Below are 17,913 nucleotides of genomic sequence, written 5' to 3'. Positions count from 1 at the left end.
ACCTTGGTATGTGTTTACGCATTCATATCTTGGTCTTGGTTGTCTGACTCACTCTTACCATTGTTGTGCGTGTAAACGCAACTCTTGTGTGTGTTTTTTAAGATTTAAAGGTAAAAATAAAGCTATATAATTAAAAAAACAGTCTCATAGCAAATCCAGCAGATGCCATCTTGATACTGTGGAGGCGTCGTGTCATCAGCTGTTCATCTCAAGCATGTTTACTTGATGGCTCTTGTCACTCGGCTGTCATTACCTCTCATTAGATACCTTTTCCGTCAGTGAGCGACGTCATTGTTCACAAACTGCCATAAAACACGTTTCCTGTCAGCTACAGCGTAATGAAGCTACACACTGTATAGGCAGAGGGAATGTCCACTTCCCCCATACCTCCCTCTAGTCCACCACAGGGCAGCGTTTCCAGCTCCTGTCTCATCCATCAAACTCCAACAATGGGGACGTCCTCCACTCCCTAGACAGCTGCTCAGCCACTGCCCCCTGAAAGTGTGTGTGTGTGTGTGTGTTTGTGTGAGTGCAGCTGTGTGTTTGTGTGCACAAACATGGGCGTGACAATAGGCTCTTATTTGGGACGTGAGACTACGTTTATGCTGAGGATTTAAGAAAATTAGGCCGACATAGACTTCGGGTCACCTGTTGTTGACACTTGAGCGCCGTTTGGTCGCCGACGTTCTAAAAGATGTATGAGTCCTTTGTTGACAGAGACGTGTCATCTCCTTCATAATACCTCAAGGAAACTTTAATTAGAAAATAAATTATAGCTGTGAGCTGCATATTCATCTGCACTAAAGCAGATGAATAAATATTTAGACGACGAGCCGCAAGCCAAAGTGACGCTCCCTTTATTATTTTTACTGATAAAACTTATTAGTATTGCTACTACAAACCCAAACACAAGGACCAAGGGAGCAGTATGTGAGTGTGTGTGTATGTGTGCATCAATGAGTGTGAGTCTCCTTGCTCTTATGCCCATGCCAAAGCCAGCACCACCATCTGCCGCCTGTCCAACTTCTGTCCGGCCCAGCAAGACTTCACACACACAAACACACACACACATGCACACACTCCACCTCCCGCGTCCTGGTAGCGGTCAGACAACCAGGTGGCATCCCACCAGCTGACCAACGGTTCATTCGCCCGTGCAGCAGCGACCTATACACTGTGCTTCGGCTATACAGAAAGTCAGTTCTGCAGCGCACGTAGGCCTGATTAATGTGTCGAAAGGGTGTGTGTGTGTTTGTGCGTGTGTGTCAGTCTGTCACTCCTTCTGTCTGTTTATCTCTTTGCCATTTGGCCCATTTCTCCTCCTTGGGCTGTGAACACAGGAGCTCATCCTCACAAACAAACCCTAACAATGTGTATGTGTATGTGTGTGTGTGTGTGTGTGTGTGTGTGTGTGTGTGTGTGTGTGTGTGTGTGTGTGTGTGTGTGTGTGTGTGTGTGTGTGTGTGTGTGTGTGTGTGTATATTTTAGAAGACAACGCTAAAAAAGAACTCCATGGAGGGGGTGTCAGATGGCAAGCGTTTGTGTGTATGACTGGGGAGGTGGATGGGGAGATGATGGGGGCGGATGAAGGAAGAGAGGGACGGAAATGGGAGGAGGGGATGAGTGCCATGTTCTCTGCTCTTCATCTTTTGTTGCCCCAGATAATAACGCTCCAACCCTCCCAACTCCAAAACATAGTAAGCCTCCACAATCTGGAAGCATTAGGAACAATAAAGCTCACAGAGATGTTCCAGCCCACTTAAGGTGAGGTGTTCAACCAATTAGTGCTTCGCTGAATAGAAACGAGTGTGTAGACTGTTTTAGGGATGAGACCAAAACACATCCAACGTTTCATAAACGAAGCTTTTCCAAATGTGTCAGAGTCCTCATTGTCAACTATGAATGGCCCACACTGACCTAAAAAACATTATCTGCGTTTAATTTCACCCCAAATCTGCGTGGAGCCTTAGTCACCGCCAGCAGCCTCGAGGGCAATTCAATCTGTCAAGCGAGAAGAGAAGAGAAGAGAAAAGAAGAGAAGAGAAGAGAAGAGAAGAGAAGAGAAGAGAAGAGAGGAGAGGAGAGGAGAGGAGAGGAGAGGAGAGGAGAGGAGAGGAGAGGAGAGCAGAGTAGAGGAAAGGAGAGCTTCAAAATTCAATGCATGGCAAATATAGGAACATAATAACCGCTATATTTGCCCTAGAAGTGACTCTATAAGTAGATGCGTGGTGTAAATGGCGGGTAAAGGGAGAAGTCGAGGGGCTCTGCTTTTTACAGTTAAAACACTGTTCTATTTGCTGTGACCTGGATGAGTGGAGCAGCATCTGCAACCCACATGAAATCTAAAAATACTCCCAAACCATTGACTGCTACTATGCTGCGGCCTCAGTGGGGTTGATGAATAACCGTGTGTCTGTGCTCGTGCACGCGTGTTAAAGTGCAGGCTCCGTCCCATCTGAGTTTCGAGTCTGTTTCCTCTTTTTTTTTTACAAACACCTCGGGTCCGCAGGAGTGCAAATTTAAAGCCTCTCTTCAAATACCCCCTTGGAAAAAGCCACGCAATGCATTTGTGAGTGATGGGTAATGGACCAAATGGGCGACGCTGTAAATAGAGAGCAGAGCCACACATTAAAGCCCACATATTACCGGTTTGTGGCCGTTATAAGTATTCCTACAGCATCCTCCCACAATAGATAGTACCAGTACAAAGGTTCACACAGGCCTCTTTACTGTAGCTGCTAACAAAGTCACTGTGAAGAGACTATTACCGTTGCAGTCATCAATCATATTTAGCGTATGAATGCATGCGTTTGAGTGAATGTACGCTTGTGCTTTTGTGTTTGTGTCAGTTGTTCTGGAGGATGCTGCATGTGAATACAGTATGTGTGTGGGTGGCCTGTTGGCAGTCAGACTATGGCTTTGTAAACCCATCAGTTATATTTTAATAACGTAAACAATAAGCATTAATATTTCACATGATGTTGCATAACCTACGGTCATCTTTCCTCATGTTTTAATGTGTTGGTTCTTCCTTTTAGGCATTATTACTGTTATTTACTCTTCTTCTTCCTTTGCTGAATGGACTAATTGCTTTACAACGATCCCATCTGTGGTTTATGATACAACCACATACTTTACCACTAGACTGTCCTCCAGCGGTCTTCATTAACTTGACATATACTTTATTCTTCTGCCTAATTTGCTTTGTACGAGCAGAAATGTGATCGCTTGACTGTTATTGTTGTTGATGCATGATTTCCTCTTTTCCTTTTCCAGAGAGACGGAGAGAGGGAGAGAGAGAGAGAGAGAGAGAGAGAGTGAGAGTGAGAGAGAGAGAGAGAGAGAGAGAGAGAGAGAGAGAGAGAGAGAGAGAGAGAGACCATAGTGGTAACCAGAGGCACTTAAACGCTTAATTTTTCCATCAGTGTGTAAAGTCTTTAAAATATATTAATTTCAAAAAACCCTTAATTACCACTGAGTACAATGAATTCCCAACTTAATTAGAGATTAATTTAATTTTGTTCTGGGCTGCGGGGTCAATCAGAGCTTCAATTGCTCAACGTGACTAATACAAGGAAACATTAAACATTTCTCCAGGTTTGATTCTTGACAAAAATGATATTCCACGAGAGTTGCACATTATCTGATGCCCTATCTCTCTCTCTCTCTCTCTCTCTCTCTCTCTCTCTCTCTCTCTCTCTCTCTCTCTCTCTCTCTCTCTCTCTCTCACTCTCTCTCTCTCTGCACCGCTCGCTGTACAGGTGCGAGCGAGCAGCCAATAGGATCGCCGAGCTTTTTGGCCACGTGATCCAATCCTCTCTCCGTCTCTCGATTCCCGGTGATCTGCGAGCAGCTCTGAGTGCAGAGAGCCACGGTGAGTCGTTGAGTGGGACGGAATACGACCGGGCTTATCTGGAGCGGCGCTCGCCGTGCAGGTATGCCCCCCCGCCCAACCCAAGCTTGTTTACACCCCCCCCCTTTCATTCATCTCCTCCGTTAACCGCCCCGGGGCGTCAGCTGTGTGGGACATCTGCTTGTGTGTGTGTTGCCTTTGCTTTGCGGGGTGAGTCCTTCCTCTCCCCCGATCGGGACAGGACACAGCATCATCATCATCATCCTCATCATCGGCTGGTTGCGCATTAGAAACTCAACCAGTTCCCTTCCTCTTCCTCCTCTTCCTCCCCCTGTCAGTCGAGGTACGGGAAGGCTATTGATAGTTGACAGGAGCCTTGTAATCCCTGACTGATCCGTTTGACCGGTCACAGCCATTTGCAGTGCAAGAATGTTAATTGAACTTTGCCTTTTATTTTCTCTCTCCCATCATTCCGTGTGTGATTTAAAAAAACATTGTAAATGCAAAGCTCGGTGCTGCGCGGGATCGAGTGGGGATGGCATATTTTGTGATGCTGCATGCAGGCAAGCGGAGGCAAGCTTTTATTTCTGAATTATTAATGAGACTGTCTGGGAGAGAGAGCAATGCCTCTTGGATGGAGAGAGAGAGAGAGAGAGAGAGGAGAGTGAGTGAGTGAGTGAGTGAGCGCGTCAACATATCTGAAATCGTGATTTATCTTATTTATCAAGTCAATGTGAGCGTATAGCATCATTTCAAAAACTCGTAGTTCATACTTGGAGTATTGTGGCAAAAAGACTTAGTTGTTTCAGCCAGAAAAGTAGTATTGGTCTCACAGTTTGCAGCACAATGTAAATGTCTGCCGCTCTGTATCGTATATTTGGATTCTTCTTACAGCTCAGTGGGTGTTGTTGATACAGAGATCTGTACGCCAGCTGACACCGACGTGAGTCCCACCGACTAATCCCTCCCCGGAGACAAACAAACGAACAAACAAACAAACAAACAAACAAACAAATACTCCTTTATTTTCCGTTTCTGCCCTGTGCCCCACCGGAATGAAGGGAGCCTGTTTACGCGCATGCGCACTGCCTCCATTCATCAGCGGCGGGTCTGTGTGTGTCGCGAGCGGTGAGGAGCCCGGGAGAAGCCAGCAGGCGGCTCCGCTCTTTGTGACAGTTCGCCTCGGCTCCGCTTCGTCTTCGCTCGGTGCGGCGCTCCTGTGACTCTTTCATCCGGAATATATTGGGATTTAAACGCTTTGGTTGAGCTGACGGGACCTCAGACCGTAGGTTTGTCTTGATATTTCTACTTTGGCGTTATTTTCTCTGTCTTTACGTGAAGATTCCTGTTTGAGCGGCGCTGTCATCCCGGCAGAGGAAGAACCAGAGAGGAAACACGGTTAAGTTTCTCCTTCTCGCACTCGGCTCTTCTGGCTTCGTGGTGGTCTTTGGCAGGTGGATTCTACGGGTATATTTCGCTCTTTTCGTGTGTGCTATACATTTTCTCGTTGCTTTCCATTTTTGTGGTCGAAATGGTAAAAACGAGCGGCTTCCATGCTGCCTGTCCACGCGCGGCGTCCACGCTGGTTTCATTCAGTTTGTTGTCTGTTTTTGGCGAAACGTTCGGCGTTTAAAACAAACTAAAATCAGTTTAATTGACGGAATAAATTAAAGCAAAAGTGGCGGTTTGACTGGAGTTCATCTTTTATAGCAGGTGTCTGATTGCCCACTTCCGCACTGTGCCTAGAGATACACTCGTGTGTGTGTGAACCCCTTTTCATTCACTTTTAGCCCAAGTATCGCTTTCAAGTATCTTCCTCAGTTTTTTGTTCCACCGTTGTCACTTGCTGTTGTTTTAAACTATACGCGTTTAGTCCCTTTGGTGTTGTTTGATTTGTTCCACGAAGCATTGTTAAAAGGAACCGGTGGCAAGCATCAAAGATGTTTCCCCTCAGCTTGTATCTACTTCTATGTTTTGTGTGTGTGTGAGAGAAACGTCTGATCTGCTCTCTACCTGCTCAACCAGCTTGTGAACATACCTAAACCTGTGTACTACTGGTAATATAACACCTAAGATTAAAGACGTCATGTCAAAGTAAAAATGCACGACTTTCCATTTAAAGAAAGGATGAAACAACAGTGAAACTGATTTGGCAACATTTGTCAACTTCCTCTTTTTTTGGCTGTGCCATTTATGGTCCGGTGGTTTTCAGTAGACTGTGCTTGTTCCAGCTCTTGATCAGGTGTGTGTGCCTGGTGGTCTGCAGCCTTCTGCCTTAGGGGCGGCGTTGTGTGTGTGTGTGTGTGCGTGCTCCACCCTGGCACACACCCACACACACTAATGCGTTCAGTCACACCCTGCCCCACCAATGCAGGAATATGGGGTGGTTTTGTTTTTTTAATGCCTGATCCTGTTTGGCTACATTTCGCCCCACTTGCTTAGATGAAGCTGATTAATAGACTGGAAACACACACACCCTTAGTTGTTGCTTGTTACAGCCACATAATGCACTCCTTGTGTTGTGTACAGCCGGCTGTGAATGTGGAGAAACAGTTTGAGCTGTTGTAGCCTTGATCCTGTTGTTTGGTTTCAGTTACTCTCTGTGATTTTTGTGTTCCTGCTCCATTGTGTGTCTGTGTGTTTGTTTTCCATTCCCCTCTGGAGTCATGGTCAAACATCCAGCGGCAGTCTTAGGGGAAAAAAAGGGGTCAGTGTCAGGGACAGGTTTCAAACATGTGTGTTTATGCTCCCTCACACACATGTGAGTGTATGTATTGATGGGCCTGTGTGCACAGTATGTGTGTGTGTTTGGGGATTCCCACGAGTACTTTCACAGGCCCTTTCTTGTAAGTATTGACTTGGCAATGAACTCTTTGTCCCATCCTCTTATCTTGTCAATACTGATAGAGGGAGAAAGGTGCAGTGTTGCACAATCGCACAGGGCACAGCCATCGTTCCTTCTAGCATTCCTGGGAGCATTTCATTATTAAGCTGGTTTAAAAACAAAATTTCTATGTCTTTATTGATTTTTTTCCATCCTCTCTACAGTATTTCCCAATTTCCTCATTGTCGTCTGATATTAAAAGGCCTGCCTATGTGTGACTACAGCTTAATAAAGTGTAAACACAAACTCTGTGATATAGGGATGGTTTGGGTTTAAGACTACAGATTGTATGCACACTGAAGGTAGCTACTAAATCTGGTATATAGTTTGCCGGTATCGCCCACCCCCAACACACGTAGGCTGTCTCTTCTCTTCCTACCGCTGATGCTGTGTATGTGTGTGTACATCCTGGTGCCTATCAGCGAAACAGGAGTCTGCCTACCAGTTCTCATATTCGAGCATACAGCAGCACATTCGGAGAGTCATTTGGCGAGGAAATGTTGCACTAATCCAATTGGCTGCTCCTTTAGTAAAAGCATTCCTAATTGGCGAGTATGACAGCTGGCTTCCAAGGTTCCAGTAAGCACAACAGGGAGTTTGGGGAGTCCCACTGGTACTTTCAGACAGCGGAGAGTGTGCGAGGGCGAGACAGACAGAGAGAGAGAGCCCGTGCTGCTGTTTTGAATGTTCCTCCACGTAGCTATAAAAAGGATCAATCTCCATCCATCCAGCCGACCATATCTCTGGTTCAGCTCTGTTGTGTGCAACACATATGCAAACGCTGATGGAAATGCACACGCCAAACTCCTGGAGTCCATCTGCAGAAGTAGGAATGGCTGTTGTCATACAAAGCTGTATGATAGAAAGGTTTTCCTAACTGGCGAGGACAAAGCCATCAACACAGGAATATTCCCTCTATCTGTTTTGTGTGTTTGTGTTTGTGTGACAAAAAGGAAGAGCGGTTCTTGGCAGAGAGAGCGTGCCCCAGCCAGCAGTCACTGTAGCCGGTCCTGTTTCCTTTCACCTCGGCGAGGAATCCAGGAATAGATTAGTGAGAGACAAGAGATGTGAAAGAGAGACAGTTGTTTCTGTGTGTGTGTGTGTGTTTGAGAGATAGGGGGGAGAGTGAGACGGAGAGAGAGAGAGAGAGAGAGAGAGAGAGAGAGAGAGATGGCCATGTAAGGTTTCCTGCGTTCAGGCAGACGCAGGCCAGTACCACTGCACACAAACATTAAAGTTGAAATGAACAGTTCAGGGTTTGTGGGGTCACTGTAATCCTGAACCTGAACGCTGAGTTGCCCGGCAATGTAACAAAGACAGCCTGCTGCATTTGGACATTACACACAGAATAGATTAATAGAAACCTTTGTTCACATTCTAGGTTTGTTTAAATATGTAACACCATAACCTATTAACTTTCTTTAATGGAAAAGTCAACTCTAACATGATTGATGGTTGCCACATTGTTTTTCATTCATAATAAATGCTCATGTAATCTCTTTTGGCATACATGCACACATTAGACCCCCCCCCGCCCCTCAATATTTGTTTTGATTCTTTTATTTTCCTCACAGCAGTCACAATAATCAAGACTGTATTTTCTGTAACGTCTTAGAGCTGCACTCATAACTGAAAATCACATATTGACAGCAGGTTTTCGTCAGGAAACCCAACGACTTGCTGGAATTGATTGAGCTTACATTAATTCTGAGGAAGACGTCTGAATGCAAATGGCTCATTTGAATGGTTGGAGCAGTCGCCTCAGTGTTTGGCATCGGTTTCCCTTCGTCTTCTTCAGCAAAAATGGGAGGCAGGGTATCGCCGCGCGCCTGGGTGACGGCCATATTCCCTTCCACCTGCTGATATGATGGATTTGCAAAGCGGAGGCTGCGCTGAAGCATGTGTGGGTAAGGACAGTGGATTTACTCCAGGCACATTTCCATGCATTGGGGAATTTGCGGCAGCTTTGCATCATGGTGTCATCACGATAATTTAGAGTGCTTGTTGACAGTTTTGCGGAGTTGGTGGGGGTGCACAAGTTCTGTCATGGCAGTTTCTCCGGGGGAAAAGCAAGTCTCATCCTCATTTTTCTGGATTCACATCAAGTTTGTGACCTTTGGTGCTGCTGTCAATCATCAGTGTGGACTGCGCTCTCTGTAATAAGTGTAAAAATCAATAATAGTTCAGATTCTAACAGCAGCGAGGAAGGAAATGGTGAAGGAATCAGTCTGAGTTGCTGGTTATGGTATGTTAATGCCTTTACATGTGTTTCCAGGGAGATGAATTAACCAACAAGGACAGAAAAACTAGGATTAAAGCCCCTGCCAGCAAAAAAACTCCATAAAGATAGAAGCAGACACGAGGACATGACACTTGGAGACTTATTTACCTTAATCTCAGGAGAATTTTCTGTAAATTTAGTAAGTTTTTAAGTGAACATGATGGCCTTTTGAAACCAGGGGAGGGACGGGCAGGCACACACACACACACACGCACGCGCGCGCACGCACGCACGCACGCACGCACGCACGCACGCACGCACGCACGCACGCACGCACGCACGCACGCACGCACGCACGCACGCACGCACGCACGCACGCACGCACGCACGCACGCACGCACGCACGCACGCACACACACTCTTTTCAATTAAGTTGGTTCGACTCCCCAACAGTAGTTTAGCAGTCAGAGTGGCAGCTCGTGGTTATGTAGTGCATTTATTACATGGCTTTGGTCTGAATATGAAGCGGCCCAGCGGAGGAACTCCTGCTGCTGCTGCTCCCCTCAGCCGCTCGGTTATTGCCAACAACCGGAGTTTGTTGGATATTCCAGTTTAATTTAACGGATGTGTGACCTGCAAAATAGATTAACAACACAGAGATGAGGTCACGCTAAAGTGTTTACGTGTGGAGAGTCATTTCAGTGGCAGGGAGTTTTACCACCTGGAAATGAACAAGATTACCCGCGTGGTCTGGTTATCATTTGATTGTAGCCTCACTTTAGATTTGAGCTGAATTATGTCAAAGCATGTAAACACACTCAGTGGGTGAGTGGAGATCAGGCTGAAGTGTCCTCAGTTTGACAGTGAGATATGAGTGGCCCATCTGCTCTATCACTCTACTACTGTGGCTCACTGAGTCAACTCTCAGCTCAGTTATGTCCACACACACACTCATGCACACACTCACACACACACACAGAGACACACTCAGACGTACAGCTAACGCATTCACTTGCTGATGCACCATGTAACGGACCCCAGCTCTCTCCTCTCCTCGCTCACCCCCTCTGCCACTCAAACTTGCATGACATGCATGCACCCTCCCTCTCTCTCTCACGCACACACACTCAACCCCTCTCCTCTCCCTCCTTCTCATGTTGTGGCTTGTGTCAAAAAGAGCTTAGACCAGGGAAACTATAGCTTGCCCTCATAAGCTCTTCCTAGAATACCGAGTTATTTATTGGAGCCAACCAGGCTACATACGGCCCATATCTCTCATACATGCATAATGTGACAGCAGCACGAGCACACACGGCCACGGGGCCTCGAGACTGAACGGTAGCCGGTGCGAATCCCTTTATAGTTGAACACAACTAGGTGAGCCAGGGATTTCCTTCATTTGCAAATTGTATGCTTGAGTATGTGGGTGTGTGTGCGTGTGTTGAAATGTATCTACTTGCTCGTTAGGTTGCTACTTGACTCTAAAATGTTTGTTTGGCATTGGTGACGATCCCAATGGGTTAATGTTTACATTTAAAGGGATACTCAGGGAAATGATGTCCTAACTAGGTTACTGATGTGTTTTCTTTGTAAGTTAATAAGTCAGCTTCAGTTCCCCTAAGGGTGCTAAGCTAAATTGAAGCAGTGTGTGATGTGTTTGTTGATGTTTTAATAGGTCAACTGTAAGATGGTCCAGTTGACAGGGGCCACTCATTCATCTTGTATCCACACATTAAAGCGATTACAGTTACATTAAGTGGAATGTACAAACCTCCATTTTCTCACTTTTGCCAACTAACAGCAAAGACACTGCCAGCTCTGGCCGCTGGCTTGTGTGTGTGTGTGTGTGTGTGTGTGTGTGTGTGTGTGTGTGTGTGTGTGTGTGTGTGTGTGTGTGTGTGTGTGTGTGTGTGTGTGTGTGTGTGTGTGTGTGTGTGTGTGTGTGTGTGTGTGTGTGTGTGTGTGTGTGTGTGTGTGTGTGTGTGACTCGGTAATCAACAACAAATTGTAACAACAGGCAGGGATCAATTTACAGTGGGATCAGGAAGAGGATCTTGTTTCTAGGTGGTGGATCTGGATTGTTAAAAGGTTTGAATATGAAATAGAGAAATAAAGCTGAATAAATGAATGTTCATGGGACCACCAGAGCGGTGATAACAGGAGCTTCACTTGCTCGGGGAGGGGGCAGGGGTCGGTCCAAATCAAGCATTTGTGCTTTGTCAAGGAGAACACCACAGGAAAAAAGTCCTGGGAGCAATTCTGAGTCCTGTGCCACAGTTTGAGAACGCGGACATTAAATGGTAATATGCAGCAAGAAACAGCAAGTTCAGCTACAACTGAATCCCATCCGTGTAGAAATGAGGGAATTATACTTCTGAGGGAAAACTAAAGTGATTAGAGGAAATATATCTTGTGTGTGTGTGTGACATGTTTCCTCCACTAGTATGACCTATTGACCACTGTTAGCAGATTAATTGCAGCTTTCATGTTAAGATGCAGCGTATCAAGCTGTAATTGGTAATAGAGATTATCACTGGGTTTGTGTGTGTGTGTGCATGCAGGGGTTGGGAGAGATTTCTTTATCTGATTAAGATCCTTATCTAATAAAGAAGGATTTATTCAGTCCTACTCGCTCTCGTATGAGCACGCATAGACAGACACACACACACAGTTGGCTACGTGGTAGTCTCTCTGCAGCTGCATGTTATTGAGGAAAAATATCATATTGCTGAATTTTGGGAGTTTAAATTGAGTTTAATTGATGCTTATGGGCACCGTGCATCATTTCCTGCTGAAAACTGGAACACTTTTGCTTTTAATATTTGCTTGTCAAGCTTTGCTGCATTTCTCTGGTTCATATCAGTGCAAAGTGAATACTGTTCGGGGAGACTCCAGTTCTGACCTCAGCCCACAGAGATGTGACCCAGAGCCAGAGATGTGGCCCCTGATGTATTTCTCCACACAATCTTTTAACTTGGATCCACATCCTGCCACTGAGGCTGAACCCAGGGTCATAAAAAGAATACTGGTGTATTATTATTATAATTATTATTATTATTATTAATATTGTTATTTGTGTATTATCTCATGCTGGTACTGTTATTTTTTCAAGTTATTGCGTAGCCATCTGTCTTTGGTCATTAAAACATAGTTTGATGTTGTCGTGGCGATGCATTGTGTCCCTGCTCTGACAGCACCATATGTACAGTAACGACACAATGATGTACGAGGAAGGATTGGATATGTGTAGGTTTGCACATGGCGTCAACACAAAGGCATGTCTGAAATCCTTTGTCAGGAGCCTCAAGCCTATTGAGCTGCGTCCACCCCTCAGGTTTTGCTTCTTGGCTGGCACACACACACACACACACACTAACACACTGGCAGACATGCAGCGCTTGCAGCAAAGCTTGGCCCGTATTTCTCCTGGGATCTTCAGGATTCACATCATTGTCTCACTCCAACACACGCATCACTGACAGACTGATTTACACACACACACACACACACACACACACACACACACACACACACACACACACACACACACACACACACACACACACACACACACACACACACGCACACACAAACAGCCACCGGTCAGTCAGCTGCCAATGTGCTTGTGCTTGGTTGCATCTCTCTGTGTGTATGTGTGTGTACTTGTGAAAGGAATAGAGCCAACGTGTGTGTGTACTGCTTGGCATCTGTGTGTTTTGCGTTGGTTTACAGCATGTATAAAAGATTCCGCTTTCATTTGCATTCTGTTATTAAATATGTGAAAGCTGCCGTTTCATTTCTTTGTGAGGCTTCGTAATGCTGGACAACATGTAGACGTGAAGGATTTGGTTTGTGGACTCGAACAGCAAAGAGGCTCGACAGTCTAACACCTGCGTTTCTATGAAATGGTTGATATTGCTGTGATTAACACTTGACTCTGCCTTTTCATTAACCTGTCTACCTCTTGCTTCGGTTAGTGGATCACCACGTTTTCTCTTTGGATACCCAGAGGATGTGTGTAACCTTTTGCATTCAGCTATTGGAGAGATAGAGAAGACGGCAGCAATATCAACCACATCACTAAATTAGGTTTTTATCCCCTGGGTTTGTGCGCAGGAATCTCGTGCGATGTTTGCTTTCCTCGGTGCTGAAATTTTCAGTCGGACTCCTCCATCAAGATGTTACTTAAGGATTCTAACCTGGAAGGAATGTAAACACCTTCAACCAGAACAACTGATCCGGCACGCACTTGATCCTTTTGCTTGAACTCTTTTGGATGCGGATTACAGAGTTAAGCAGAGTTTACTGCAGTAATCGGCAGTTTCAAATGTGTGTGTGTGTGTGTGTGTGTGCAGGTAGAGCATGCAACACATTCATATAAAGGCATGTGTATGTGTGTGTCTCTCTTAGTCAATCATTATTGTTTTAAAGCGTATGGACTTCAAACGTTACACTTGATTCTGTCGGGAGCAGCAGCGGTTCCTTCTGTGGAACAAATGACTCACACAGTTTGTTTACCTTTGCATCGCCAAATATGTACAATTTAACAAATCTGACCATCATCATGATATAAAAGGATAAATAACGTTTCAACTTTGGCGATTGAAATATTTCATAGTAATGCATGATGGTTAATCTATGAATAGATCCTTTAACTCATGACCTTGTTTGTCACATCCAACATACACACCCACACACACACTAAGTGGAATGAAGAAAGAGACTTTTAAGTCTGAGATATAAAGGTTTTGGTGACACGTGTATTTGTCTTCTTGGTAGCTTAGAACCTGCTGAAGGCCCCTCCAGCTCTTTCTACACACTGCTGCATATTATGAAGCGTTGAGGTTTATAACAGGCAGTAAAGCTTTCACTCTCACGCTGGTTGATCTGCTCCGTCTCCTGAAAGACTTATTCATTAAGGACGGGCTGCCTCCTCATTGTGTGTGTGTGTGTGTGACATATTTCACACTGTCTGTGGTCACATGAAGTGTTTCTGCTGCCTCTTCTTAAGGGCTCAAGGCTTCAGTGAGCGCCGCTTCTTCACTGAGCTGTGCTGGAAAGTAAGAATGGCTCCCCCGAAGTCCCCAAGTCAGTGTGAAAGTGGATTGTATGAGGCCCAGTGGAGCTGCTTGTGTACACGTGTCATGTTGATCTGCTGTGCCCTCATGTTGTCAGTTTGGTCTGAATGGAGAAGTGGTTTGGCTAAAATGTGGTTATAAGGAAGTCACGCTCTGGCCCAACCAAGCAACACCATTACATTTCACTGGTCCTTAGTCACTCCCATATGCAGTCTAAAAGTATATAATGTATTAATGGAGCTCACTATGGATTGTTTTGGTGCTGTAGCCAACATGGAAGCCAACATTTCACAGTTTTCCACACAGAAAACACAGAGAAGACTCAGAGCAGCCTGCATAGTGCCGAGTCTCTTCATGTCACCGAGTGGATATTTAGTGTCAAAGGCTCACTGTGACTGCACTGTAGCACTGTGTGTGTGTGTGTGTATGTGCGTGCGTGTGTGTGTTCAACTAAAAACCCTGCCACTAAACTCCAATCATCTGCTACATGTCTTAATGTCTTAAACTAGATTAGCCTAAATTGAGTCTTTTCACTTTGGGTTTAAATAGCGAAATATTGACGGCTTTATACATGTGAGGTATAAAGATCAATAAATATACAGCATGTTGATAGTACTGCTGCACAGTTCAGACACGTAGATTAAAAGCCTTTTCCCTCTGTGCCATGTTAAGCTGTACCTTGTATTTGTATCCATCCTGTGTGGTACAGGAGCAGCTGTGACAGGCCAGTGTGGCTGTGTGTGTCTGTCTCTTCTGCCACAGTCAGCTCAGGCTATTTCTGTGGCCCAAGTCAGCCGGCCAAGCGGCAGCTCCTCCCATTTCAGACCAACCACGCAGGTTAATCCATTTAGGCTGCGAGGTCGTAATCATTTGAAGCTCTGGACCCATTTGGGGTAAATTTAGCACATTGTATTTGACTTCTTCAGGTGGGGACAAGGCCATACATGCTGATAGAAATGAGGAAGGCACCGACGACATCGAGAGGTCACAGTGGGCCTAATTACTCTGCAGCAGATTGACCTTCACCGCCATGTAATTTGCATAATTTTCACATTACTTCTGACCTTTGCCCCAGAATAGTTGTGCTCTTTCCGTTTTAAGAGCAGGAGAAAGTACGCAGCTGTGTAATCCCACCAGAATAAGATCCTCCTCCACTCATTTGTCTTTAAGATCTATGGCTCCGGCTTAAATCCAAAGGGCTACTGTACTGCAGCACACGCAGCATCTTGATAAATAGACTCTAAAATAGTTAGTATGCTTTGAGCATTCTTCACCGATAAAAGATTTTAATTAGCACGCAGAAATGCTTACCAGCGCACATTGTGCAGTTAATGTTTACTGGGAAATTGATGTGTTGTTTGTTTGGGCTACAGGGCCTCTGGGTTCCCTTCACTTCAATCCACAAACATCTGAGACTGTTGGTTGGCTTGGTCCAGTCACAGTTTAACAGAAAAGTTAAGAAATATATTATTCTGGCATTTCATTAATTTTTTATGACATTCTTTCATATTTGATCACATTTATTCGCTTATGTTTTATTAAGTTCACATAAGAAGACAAGAAGTGTTTTCTAAATTCATTAAAATATCGCTGTTTATCGCTGTTTGGTCAAATGCTTTTAAATCTAAGAAGTTTCAGCCGGCCCACTAAATCACCAGATAAAGAGTTTAACAACTAAAGTTAGCTTTACTTTATATTTGTGCAACGTATTTAGAACTCAAAATGAAATGGCTGAAAACTTCTATATGTACCTATTGAGGAAAGTCGTGACCTCAGCCTTCCATCTGTCATTTTGGTGGAAAATGAGTGAAGCACATAAACTTTGTCAGTGATGGATGCTTTATGTTCTCCTTGGTGCTATTTTGGTCTTTTTCAAAGTTATGGGTTTAATATTTCAAAAAGCCAAAAGTTGTAAGCGTTCAGTCTGCCAGAGTAGCAAAACTTTAAAGCTCCATAAAGCTTGGCATCTCCAAACGGGCCCAGATAGAATCCTGTAGTACTGAGGTCATGATGTGCTGTGTGTGTTTAGAGAGAGAGAGAGGAGAGGAAGCAGGAAAGGGAGGGATCAAAGGAGATGAGTGATGTGTGGAGGAGAAAGACAGAGTGAGATGGAACACACGGGTAAACAAGCGAAAGGGAATTAGAGAATGTGGAGTAGGGCAGAGACGAGACGAGATGAGTGTCTGTTCAGACAGCCTGAGGTGAGGAGTCTGACTTCTCCTTCACACTGTGTGGAAGTAGAATCTCTCCCTCCTCCTCTCATCCTCTCCTCCTCTCCTCCTCTCTCCCCCCTTTCCCTCCATCTCTCTGTGGGAATTCTCTGACCCACTTAGCTCCTCCACCAGGCAGCAGCCGAGTTATTTTTACGTATTAACCAGAGACAATAGTTTGTCCTCTGCTCGTCCTCCCCTCATCCATATGCTTCCTTCCTTCCTCCTCTCTCGTCTCCTCCATCTTAGCATCCTCCCTGTGCTGCTCCCCCCCCCCGCCCGACCCACACTTCCTATTTCTCTATTCCCATGGGCTTCGATCTTCTTCCTGCTCTCATTCATTTGCTCCGTGATTTATTTGCTACACAATCCTGCCAGCGTGGTGTGAATGTAATCAAATATCTGGGTTTCGTGAGGTGTTGGTTCCGTCCCCTGCCTTCTTTTTCTTTATTCCCTCTCCGATCATCTTTTACTTCCGCCGCCCCCTCTCCTCTCCTCTCCTCTCCTCCTCTCCTCTCCTCCTCCTGTCTCCTGTCGTCTCCTCTCCTCTCCCCTCTGCTCTCTGGGGTGTAAGGGGACAGAGGGAGCTTGCAGGTGAAGACAGGCCATCTATTCCCCCTCCTAATGATGATGGATGGCACGGCTGCGGAAGGCAAGAATAGAGAGGAAAGTGGAGCGATGCGGCCAGGATAAAGAAATAGCCGAGTAGCAGAAGACTGTGTTTGTATATGTACACTGGCAGGCAGATGGAGAGATTTTCACTGATATGTTGAGCCTCAAGTGTTTATATCAGTCGATGTCATCTACCTGCGCAGCGGGCACACACTCGCCTCTGCTCTCTGTATATAGATGTATACACACACACACACACACACACACACACACACACAGACACAGATACACCTGTGTGGCATCCCTGCAAGGTAAAATTTTGATATGAAATACTGGTAGAGATGCACACACACACACACACACACACACACACACACACAGTTCCATCTCTGTCAGCCTTTACGTTTCCCCTCCTGTTTACAGAAACAGCTGAAGGCGAGGACAGTCTCTGGAGACCCCGCCTCCCGTCCCTCCCTCTCTTTCTCCTCTTCTCCTCTCTCTCTCTCTCTCTCTCTCTCTCTCTCTCTCTCTCTCTCTCTCTCTCTCTCTCTCTCTCTCTCTCTCTCTCTCTCTCTCTCTCTCTCTCTCTCTCTCTCTCTCTCTCTCTCTGGCTGTCATAATGAAATACCACAATTCTCTATTTGCATCATCGCCCAATACATAACGCTCCAGTCCAGACATTGTTTGTTTCCATAAACGGAAAATCTGTGTGTCTCGGCCCGCTGCTTACTGTCTTGATTATATGGAATATTATCCACACACACACACACACACACACAACATGCACACCCAGATGAATGCGGGCAACGGTGCAGACAGCCTATTGAAAAATGACGACTCAAACACTTATCCCAAAAAATGAGATTAATAGAGATGTTATTAGGAGTGTGTTGAGGTGAGAGGAATTGCTCATACTGCCTCTCGCCTTGGCTCGCCGTTGGAATGAAACCAACCTCCCCAGCCGCTGATATGGAAGAAAGCCAGCTCAGTCCACAGTTTGGACCACAGTAGAAGTCGTGTGTCCGTGCCGAACGAGGAGAACGTCCCGGTGGGGG

General features: G+C 45.5%; 1 protein-coding gene across 5 annotated transcripts in view; it reads left to right on the top strand.

Annotated features, from left to right (window-relative positions):
- Window positions 1-4,974: 4,974 nt before the first annotated feature.
- Window positions 4,975-17,913, top strand: part of strbp (spermatid perinuclear RNA binding protein) — a 58,892-nt gene continuing 45,953 nt past the window's right edge. For 3 of the 5 annotated variants that reach the window (XM_076163804.1, XM_076163799.1, XM_076163803.1), the window contains exon 1: window positions 4,975-5,138. The gene's annotated coding sequence lies outside the window, so the exon portion shown is untranslated. Of the gene's footprint in view, window positions 5,143-17,913 lie in introns of all 5 variants that reach the window. The other 2 variants (XM_076163800.1, XM_076163801.1) reach the window with 1 other exon arrangement.

This window comes from Genypterus blacodes, unplaced genomic scaffold, assembly GCF_046128005.1.
Source record: "Genypterus blacodes isolate CSIRO-AG114 ecotype Tasmania unplaced genomic scaffold, CSIRO-AGI_Gbla_v1 ptg000133l_1, whole genome shotgun sequence".
NCBI lineage: Eukaryota > Metazoa > Chordata > Actinopteri > Ophidiiformes > Ophidiidae > Genypterus > Genypterus blacodes.
The sequence above is the reverse complement of the archived record's forward strand: the minus strand, read 5'-3'. Positions and strand labels throughout refer to the sequence as shown.